Genomic DNA, 10536 nt, shown 5'->3' with positions numbered 1-10536 from the left:
GGATTACAGTTTGGGATAAGGTTGATCACTTTTTGTTGCCTTAGAAATTCACCGTAAACAGAGTGGCTAGAAATTTGGTGAGTTCAGTGAATCTCTTTCTAAAAGTTCAAATTTGTTTGACTTTGAGACATAACAGCTTAGCTTTAATAAACATTCATTAGTGCACAAAACCCATCCATTCTGCAGCCGAGCTTTGAAACTGTTCTTTTAAGAAATCACCACAATTACAGGAATACTGTGAAGTTCAGAGACACAGAAAAAAACTACACCAACAAAATTTATGCTGGGAGAAAGTGAGGACTGCAGAGGCTGGAGATCAGTGTCAAAAAGTGTGGTGCTGGAAAAGGAACAGATGGTCTTGAGGAAGAGCTTATGTTGGAGACATCGACTCTTCTCATCAGATGCTGCCTGACTGGCTATGTTTATTTAGCTCCACACTTTTTGAACAAAATTATCAATTATAAATTCCACAATTTACATCCCACAGGACCTCAAGTAGTAATCAATGTCATGTTACAGTGCAGAAGGTGGCGGTTTGGCACATCGTTTCTGTTCCAGTTTGTTAAATGTTATCTTTTTTATTAATTTGTGGGATGAGGGTGTTGTTGTCTCAGCCAGCATTTATTGGCCATCCCTAATGGTGCAAAGAGCAGTTCAGATTCCACCACATTGCTGTGGGTCTGGAAAAACATGGAGACCAGACTAGGTAAGGATGGCAATTTCCTTCCCTAAAAGCCATTCCAGAATAAGTTGGGTTCTTCAAACAATCAGCGATGGATTCATGATCATGATTACTCTCATACTTGCAGAATTTTCTGAAATTCAAATTCTATCATCTGCCATGGCAAGATTTGAATCTGGGTCCCCAGCACATTACCTGGGTCTCTGGATTAGCAGTCCAACGATAACATCACTGGGTCATCGCTTGACCTGCAATATTAGATTATACAGAATAGCACTTATTCTCTAAACTGCAGTGAACAGCAGTCCCTGTGTATGCTATACTAAACAGCAATTTCTGAGTATATGAAACAGAAGTCCCTGTGTGTATTACAGAGAGTAGCTGTCCCTGTCTGTATTATAGAGAAGAGCAGATCATGTGCATATTGCCGAGAACATTTGTTCCCATGTATTTTCTAACCCTTTCAAGTTTCATAACATGCTTTGAAGAGAAAGAAAGCCTGATATGCAACACAATAATCCAAAAGTAGCCCAACCAATGTGCTGCACAGCTGCAATATGACCTCTCAACTCCCATATTCAATGCTCTGTCCCATAAAGGAAAACATACTAAACACCTTCTTCACTAACATATCCATCTGTGACTCCCCTTTCAAGGAACTATGAACCGTGTTCCAAGGTCTCATTGGACACTCCCCAGGACCTTACCATTAAGTGTATAAACCCAGTCCTGATTTTCCTTTCTAAAGTGCAGTACCTCTCATTTACCTAAATTAAACTTCATCTGCCACTCCTCAGCTCAGCAGCCCATCTGATCAAGATCCTGTTATACTCTGAGGTAACCTTCATCGCTGTCCACTCCACCTCCAATCTTGGTGTCATCTGCAAATTAATAAATATACCTCTTATGCTCACATTCATATAATTTATATAAATGACAAAAAGCAGTGAACCCAGCACCAATCCCTGTGGCACCCCAATGGTCACAGGGCTTCAGTCTGTAAAACAAACCTCCACCACCACCACCATCTGTCTTCTAATTTCAAGCCAGTTGTGTATCAAAATGGCTAGATTTCCCTGTATTCCATGTGACCTAATTTTGCTAACCAGGCCACCATGAGGGAGCTTGTCAAAGCCTTCATCAATCCTCTTTGGTGATTCTTCAAAATACTCAATCCAGCTTGTGAGACATGATTTCCCATGCACAAAGCCACATTGACTATCCCTAACCAGCCCTTGCTTAACCGGATGTGTGTAAATCCTATCCCTCAGGATCCCTCCAATAACTTGCCCACAACTGATGTCAGGCTCACCGGTCTATAGTTCCTGAGAATAGCAGGGTATAGCATAGAGAACAACAGTCCCTGTGAAAACAGAGAACAGCAGTCACATTGTATAATGCAGAGAACATGAATCCCTGTGTCTAATATAGAGAACATGAGTCCCTATGTATAATACAGAGAATAGCAATCCCTCTGTCTATTATCAGTGCATGGGTAGAATATAGAGAACAGCAGTACCTGTGTATAAGAAAGAGAACAGCAGTTCCTGTGTCTTATCTGGAGAACAGCAGTACCTGTGTATAATATGGACAACAGCTGTCCCTGTGTATCATATAGAGAGCAGCAGTCGCTCTGTCCAATGTAGAGGTCAGCAGTTCTTTTCCCTGCGGTGGGGGGTCCAGAACTAGAGGGCATAGGTTCAGCATGAGAGGGCAGAAAAAAATCAACAGGATGTAAGGGGCAACTTTTTCATGCAGAGGGTGGTGCATGTATAGAATGAGATGCCAGAGGAAGTGGTGGAGGCATTTAAATTAAATTAAACTAAATTACAGCATTTAAAGGGCATCTGGTTGGATATATGAACAGGAAGGATTTAGAAGGATATGGACCAATGCTGGCAAATGGGACGAAATTAGGTTAGGATATCTGGTTGCCATGGACGAGTTGGGCTGAAGGATCTTTTTCTGTGCTGCACATCTCTCTGACTCTGTGCCTTAAATACATCAGATCTTTGCTTCACATTGTTCTTAAAATCTCTCATTTAATACATCAAAGTGACTCTCATCATCATCAAAATCCGAACTGTTGATTACTTCAATAGCTTCATGTTCTCCCTTTTGTTTTCTGAAATGCCGTTTGCCATTAGGTAGAGCTGGTGGGTAACTTTGTAAAACTTCTGTTGTTGGGAATTGGAGTTGGTGGGAAGAGGCAGCATGTACCGGGGATGAAGTGACAACATTAAGAGTGAGTGCTGAACATAACACGCAGAAAGACTCAAACGAATCGGATGGTAGAACAAGCTGATTAGCACGAAGGCAAGTCTGACTTGACTAACCGAAAGCTTTCCGCATTCGGATCATAAAGAATACAACATATAAAAAATAAATCTACTGTTCGCCTTTTTTAGTGGGGACGTGCACCATTCCCCGAAACACTGCAATACTGGGATGATGCGTGAAGTTATCGGAGCAAGCTCCTGACACAACTTCGTCCTGCAAAAATCAGATTAATATTCAGTCCCTAAATCAGGGACTTATCAGATATTAAAACTGACAAGAACAGAACTACACATGATCTTAGCCAAAAGGCTGAGAAGCGATACTTGTCGTCTCCCTGACTACCTTAGGACCCAGCCGCTTCCTACATTTACCATCAGCCTGACTGTGAACAAAGACCTATAGCTCACGGCTGACAGTTTCATTGCTGCCTAGTCATTTCCAGATCTTCTGACCAGAGTAAACGATCCGTTTGTCCAGGTGAATTCATTTAATCTTTTCTATGAAACAGTTTGATAGTGAATGTAGATGACCAGCAATGTACCAATCAGCTACGCTGGGGCCGAGTGTACGTCACTAACAAGCCGGTAGTGTGTCTCTGACAGAGTATCAATGAGATTGCAGCAACCCACTGGAACAGAGCTGGACACAGGGAATGGTGCAGCACAGAGGGATGTACTGCAGCCTCTCATTGTCTGCGTCAGCTGTCACTCTGTATGGGCTCCTTCCCTAGTCCCACTCACCATGCTTTTCCCGATGATTGAATCCGGCTCCAGTGGCCCCTCAGGCAGTGCACAGCCAATAGTAACTACTGAATGAAGATGGTAGGGATTTACCTCCTTACCTTGATGAAATGTGACATTCGTTCAAAAATAATTAACCTCAACTCCCCGCCATCATGTATCTATGCCATGATTTGGAGATGCTGGTGTTGGACTGGGGTGTACAAAGTTAAAAATCACACAACACCAGGTTATAGTCCAACAGGTTTAATTCTGTTGGACTATAACCTGGTGTTGTGTGATTTTTAACTTGATATATGCAATTGCCTGGAGTTTGTGCTGTTCCATTCTCTGGTATAAACAAACTGAGCTGTTAATGGTAACAATTCCTGCCTCTCCACAAGGCAAATCAAGGCAAACAATTGAAACGGGTTCTAATTCTGATCGAGTACTATCACTGCCTGGAAATATTAGGCGACTGTTCTGAACGGAAATCCTTAGACTAATCCATCCATCTTGTATTATGTCAACTCTGATCTCCAAACCATTAAACTCTGCCAACCCCGTCAATTGAAATTAACAGAACCATGGTGGACCTGAAGTTCGATCGAGTGAATCAGCAACAAGTGATTTGGCTTTGACTCCAAATACTCGAATTGCAATTTGCTACATTAGAATTGCAAATCAAGATTCACAGAGTCGTGGAGTTGTACAGCACGGAAATAGACACTTTGTTTAAGTGGCTGGCATCCATCAGATAACTTGGATAAACCTAGTCCCAGTTATCAGCATCTGAATCCAGATGCTTTTCAAGTGTTGTAATTGTACCCGCCTTACAAACATCTACTCCATCCACCACCGATGCTGAGTTGAATCAAGGTGCACTGCAAACGTTTCCCAAAAATCCTTCGACAACACCTTCCAAACTGACAATTATTTCCACTTCGAAGGACACCTCCAATTTTGGTATAATTTGCAAACTTACTAAATATACCTCCTATCGCTATATTGAGACACTCAGAAACACATACATATACACAGACAGACACCCATACACACACACAAAGACACACATATCCCAAACAAACATGCACAAGCAGGCAGTCACACACACATATTCACAGATATTGCCAAGGACAGCAAAAGTGAAGACTTTAATAGAATTCATTTTTTCCTAAAACTAAATGACAAATTGGTAAATGTTCAGGAATGTGTGAGCTTACTGGAAATTTGTGCATAATTTTCGCTGGATATCTTGCCTTTAACAAGTTTGTCAACTAAACAAGCAAAAAGTGGTCTGCTTAGCAGATTGTGAGACTCTTTTGAAAGGATGAAGGCTGTACTGTATTCCCGTTGAAATAAAAACCAGCAATGTGTTAAAAAATACATCCAAAGAACTGTGATTGCTGGAAATCAGAAACAAATTCAGAAATTGACTGAGTAACTCAGCAAGTCTGGCAGCATTTGTGGAGAGAAAACAGAGTTAATATTTTGGGTCCAATGACTCTTCTTCAGTACTGCGTTTTTCCAGCAATTGCAGATTTTGGTTCCACCATTCCATTTACCTTCTCTATTACTCACTGAACTCCAATGTCAGCTTTTTCTGATTCACAGATGTGGAATTCCAAATCCCTCTGTTCTGTAGCTATCTGCAGTATTTCTCCATTTAAATAATATTAAACTCTTCCATTTTTCCTGACTTTCTCCTCCTTATATTCCACATGCCAAGTTTTCACCCACACATTTAACCTATCTAGAATGTTCTGCCCACTTGCCTTCCTACTGATTTACAAACTTGGTGACAGTACATTCACTTCCCTCACCCAAGTCATTATTAATATGTTGTCCCAGGACTGTGGCACTCCACTAGAAACTGGTTGCCATCTATACCAGCTGCTCAGCCATGCATTCATCTGCTCTATCCTCCTATTCCTGTCCTCACTAGCTTGTAACACCGTGAGTAATCCAGATATTATTACTCTCGAAGACCTCCTTTTTAAATTCCTGTCTAACACTCTATTTTCTCCCTTCAGAAAATCATCCTTTTTCCTTCCTATTGTTCCAATGTGTACAATGACCTCCTGCTGATCCCTCTCCCCTGAGAGAATATTCTGCACCCTCTCGGAGACATCCTTGATCCTGCACCAGGGAGGCAACACATAATTATGATTTTTTGTTGCTGGCCACAGAAACGTCCGTCTGTGCCTCGGACTAGAGAGTGTCTGAACACAATCAATCTCTTTTTAGATTAGATTACTTACAGTGTGGAAACTGACCCAACAAGTCCACACCGCCCCGCCGAAGAGCAAACCCACCCATACCCCTACATCTACCCCTTACCTAATAATAAGGCAATTTAGCATGGCCACTTCACCTGAACTGCACATCTTTGCAGTGTGGGAGGAAACCGGAACACCCGGAGGAAACCCACGCAGACACGGGGAGAATGTGCAAACTCCACACAGAGAGTTGCCTGTGGCAGGAATTGAACCCAGGTCTCTGGCGCTGTGAGGCAGCAGTGCTAACCACTGTGCCACCGTGCCACCCATAAACCTGACATACCCCATAAACCTGCCACTCCTGAAACCTGACATACCCCATCTCAATACCAGAAACTTGGCTGTTTGTGCTCAATTAGAACTGTTGAATGAAAGAGTTTTCTCTGCAAGAACGACATGAAGATGTTCAAGGTCCTCTAAATACCATTGAGCACAATACTCTTCATTACGGGTCTTATTGTCTTAAACCGATGATTTTTATGACCTTGGTGTTTTGGTGACTGATGTGTTTTCAAACCATGTGCAATGCATAAGGATTTCTTTCAATTTCTTATAAGAAAAAAAACTGCTTTCCATGTCGATTTCTAATTATTTTTTACTCTCGAGTTATTTGTCGATGTGCAATAATCACAAAATTATGGAAGATCCCTGTATCTTATGTTCACTGCAATGTGCACTTTCACTATCTACTTATTTATTTCATACGTCTGACATGAATGTCTAAACATTGGCCATGAACAAAAAGTTGTAAATTAAAGCTACATCTCAATAAGCAAACCAATGGATGGAAACATGTAATTCTTGTAATCCTGCATTTTTGAAACAAAAGCAATTCTGCTGAATAATCACTGAATGGCTCATTTTTGTGAATCATAAAGCTCGCTACCATATTATATTTTTCAGTTTACTGAACTAAATGAATACCCAATCATCATCACAACAAAGTGCTTTTAAAATATTGAATCTTTTTTTTAGATTACAACGTAATTTTCCAGTCACTGCCATGACAGTAGTTTGCACAGTTATTGGAGTTAGTCTTTCTAACAAATATAGTGCGATTCGCATTTTAATTCCATCAATTGTTTCTTCGAACGAACACTCCAACTTAAAAATCAATTTACTGTTTAGGTGAACGATCCCATAATGGAACCAATGACTTCCCATTCGATGCCTCATTGTAAATATCTGATAATTGCTCATTTGAATGATCGTGGTAATCTCAGCCTGAAGCGTTCAGAGAACTGTAATTACTTTTCATTAGAATGACTCCAGGTCGTTTCTCCACATTGCTCAGTGAAATAATTAACTGAAATTTCTCAGTATTCTTAAATGAAATGATATTATTTTGGCAATTCAATTGTTGCTATTATCTAATCATTGTTCAATATAGTTCAAAGTATTACTACGAAATTATGGCTCATAAATTAAATACAGTAAAGATTTTGCAGTGGGCATTGTGAATATCAATTTTTATTTTGACCGTGGAAACAGTTGAATTGATTTAATTATGTTTAACTTCAATGTTAACATTTACTGTATCTATAAACACAATACAAGTTAATCACTTTTCATGGAACAAAATCATTTAAAATTCTCATTTATTTTCCTAATCATTTATGTTGCAAATGCATATTAATTTTCTTTTCATTCTGTGATAAAAAGCATTGAACATATAGAACTATTTGATTGATTAAGTTTCGTTCATCAGTGTACACTGATCAAATGATTCGGTTTTTTCTTATCATGAATAATCACGAGATTCATATTTAATTAAAGTCATTATTGCTTTGTTACATCATTACTGTAAATTACTAATTCGGTTTGTCAGTTCATTACACACAGGACATACGCAATTAATTCCCATTCAAATAATTACAAGAAACATCTGATTAATTTTCATTTGAGTTGCCGCCGTAAATATATGACTATACACTTGCCCTTCCCGGATGGTAACATTATGACGGGTTTTTGTGGAGCTCTGACAGTTTCTCTATGACAACATCAGGAGGAATGATTTCAATTTCCACCTTCAGCGGAGATGTGTCAGAGCAGTTCGGAAATTATAAAAAGGAAAATATTAACAGTCGAAATTCCTCTTCAGCAAAATAACCAAATGCAACTTCATTTTATTCATTGGTCAGCTGATCACCTACATTTGTAACTAAACATTGCAATTCATCTAAATACTGGTATGTGCATTGATCAAATTAAAGTTCTAATTATTAGTCATTCATGAATTGTCAGGAATTTGTTTTTATTTTCCATTCACCTTTTCATAGTGAATGTAAGATTGATATGCTGTGAAACTATTAGCGTGTTTTCATTTGAACATTAATTTCTCTGTCTCTCTCTCTCTCACTCACGTATCTCACTTCATGCATGATGGCTTCAAAGTACCTTGCTAAACTTAAAGATTTTGTTGACTTTAAGTAGTATCTTTAGCACTCACCTATCAATTTAATCCAAAATCATAGAATCATAGAGTCATAGAATCCCTACAGTGTTGAAACAGGCCATTTGGCCCAACAGTCCACACTGACCATCCAAAGATTAACCCACCCAGACACTCCTTTGCTCGATTACTCGACATTTCCCCTGACTAATACACCTAACCTAGGTAAAAACAATGACTGCAGATACTGGAAACCAGAGTTTAGATTAGAGTGGTGCTGGAAAAGCACAGCAGTTCAGGCAGCATGCGAGGAACATTAAAATCGATGTTTTGGACAAAAGCCCTTCATCAGGAATACAGGCTGCATTCCTAATTAAGGGCTTTTTCCCAAAACGTCGATTTTACTGTTCCTCTGATACTGCATGCATTGCTGTGCTTTTCCAGCACCACTCTAACAAAATCTAATACACCTAACCTAAACATCCGTGAACATTATGGGCAATTTAGCATGGCCAAGTCACCTCAGCTGCACATTTGTATACTATCACAATGTTATTGAAATCAATGCTCACACAAAGCACGATACATAAAGCCACACAATGGTCTTCATGACCATCTAATTACTGTTCAGGAAATCATCTGAGTAATTGTCTTATTGTTCCTGAGATTAATCACCACAGTAAGCGTCTGGTCATCATTCCCTCCAATAAATACAATGGGTGTCTCTGAAATTTCTGTTCAGTAATTATTCATGATACTTGTTGCTCAAAGCAGTGTCTGTTCTTATTTACGAGTGGCCAATGATTCTAACAGCCATTGATCTTGATCATATTGTTACTGAGCGCAATAACCACAGTAAACATCTGGTTATCATTTTGCGAACAAATACAAGAGCTATCAACTTACTTTTCAATTCAGTAATTACACATGATACTTGTTGCTGAAAGTGGTATTTATTCTTTATGACAATTGGCCGACGACACTTGACAGCAAGACATGTTGATAGTCCTGATTTGTTCATATTTTCAAAAAAGTTTTCAGGCCATGTATTTCAAAAAGAAGTAATTTGACTTCGTCCAAATTTAAATGTAAACGTTTTCAGATATTTTCCATTCAAAGTGTTTATTTGCTTATTCAGATCGAACTTGAATCTTGCCTCTGTAAATTGAATTTATTGTATTTTCCATTCGTGGAAGTACTCATTACTTGGTACTCATTTTCATCTTAAATCTGATGGAAATTTGAAATACTGATTTCAGTGAAAATTGTATGAATTATACATGAGTGGTCTCTAAAAGAAAATCACAGAAGGCTAGATAGAATTCTTGAAAAGCCTGTATATTTGAATAAAAGAAAACATTCCTTCTAAAAAACAAAGTTAAAAATTACTCAACACCAGGCTATAGTCCAACAGGTTTATTTGGAAGCACTAGCTTCCGCCTGATGATGGAGCAGCGCTCTGAGAGCTAGTTCAGCAAAATAATCCTGTTGGACGATAGCCGTGGTGGTGTTGGATTTTTAACTTTGTACAGCCCAGTCCAACACTGTCGCCTCCAAATCACTCCAAATCAAAACAGTCCTAAGTCTGTGGTTTAACAGCTTAACATTCCTGCAACTAGATTATAATTCTCAGTTTATCAATCTTAATAAATATTTAATCAATGTCATTTTTAATTCCCGGAAAACATCCAATCGTTTTGTTTGTGAAAACACAAATTTTAATTGAAAATTCATTGTTATCACAATATGTGAATTATATTTTAACTCTCCAGTGATGTGAAGTGACCCTTGGACTGAAATTGGACGTTCTAAATTCACCGACAGGCAGCGAAATCGGGACAAATACAAAATTAGTTAAACTAAGTCAAACAGCAGCTGGAATCAATCAGCTCCAGGATGAATCAGATTTTCTTACACCTTGACTTCCAGCCAGTGCCTGAGCATTATACACCTCGCTTGCAAATGTCAACAATGAAGGGTTTTCACACCAACACATTGGATTCTTTAAATCCAGCTCATAACCATATGTGGACGTTTGTCACAAAATTATTAATCATTTTACAAATCATGGAAAATATCTCAAAGCTCTTGAAATAAAAGTAATCACTGCACATAAAGCCACACGATGGTATTCAAGGCCACCTAACTACTGTTCAGTGCAAAATCTTTTGTCAATATTGTATT

General features: G+C 38.9%; 1 non-coding gene across 1 annotated transcript; it reads right to left on the bottom strand.

Moving 5' to 3' along the window:
- Nucleotides 1–3092: 3092 nt before the first annotated feature.
- Nucleotides 3093–3283, bottom strand: LOC140475576 (U2 spliceosomal RNA). The gene has a single exon (XR_011960093.1). It is a non-coding gene; the product is annotated as a U2 spliceosomal RNA (small nuclear RNA).
- Nucleotides 3284–10536: the final 7253 nt, after the last annotated feature.

Source organism: Chiloscyllium punctatum, unplaced genomic scaffold (assembly GCF_047496795.1).
Source record: "Chiloscyllium punctatum isolate Juve2018m unplaced genomic scaffold, sChiPun1.3 scaffold_1815, whole genome shotgun sequence".
Classification (NCBI taxonomy): domain Eukaryota; kingdom Metazoa; phylum Chordata; class Chondrichthyes; order Orectolobiformes; family Hemiscylliidae; genus Chiloscyllium; species Chiloscyllium punctatum.
Note: the sequence above shows the minus strand (reverse complement) of the source record. Positions and strands in the feature narration are given on the sequence as shown.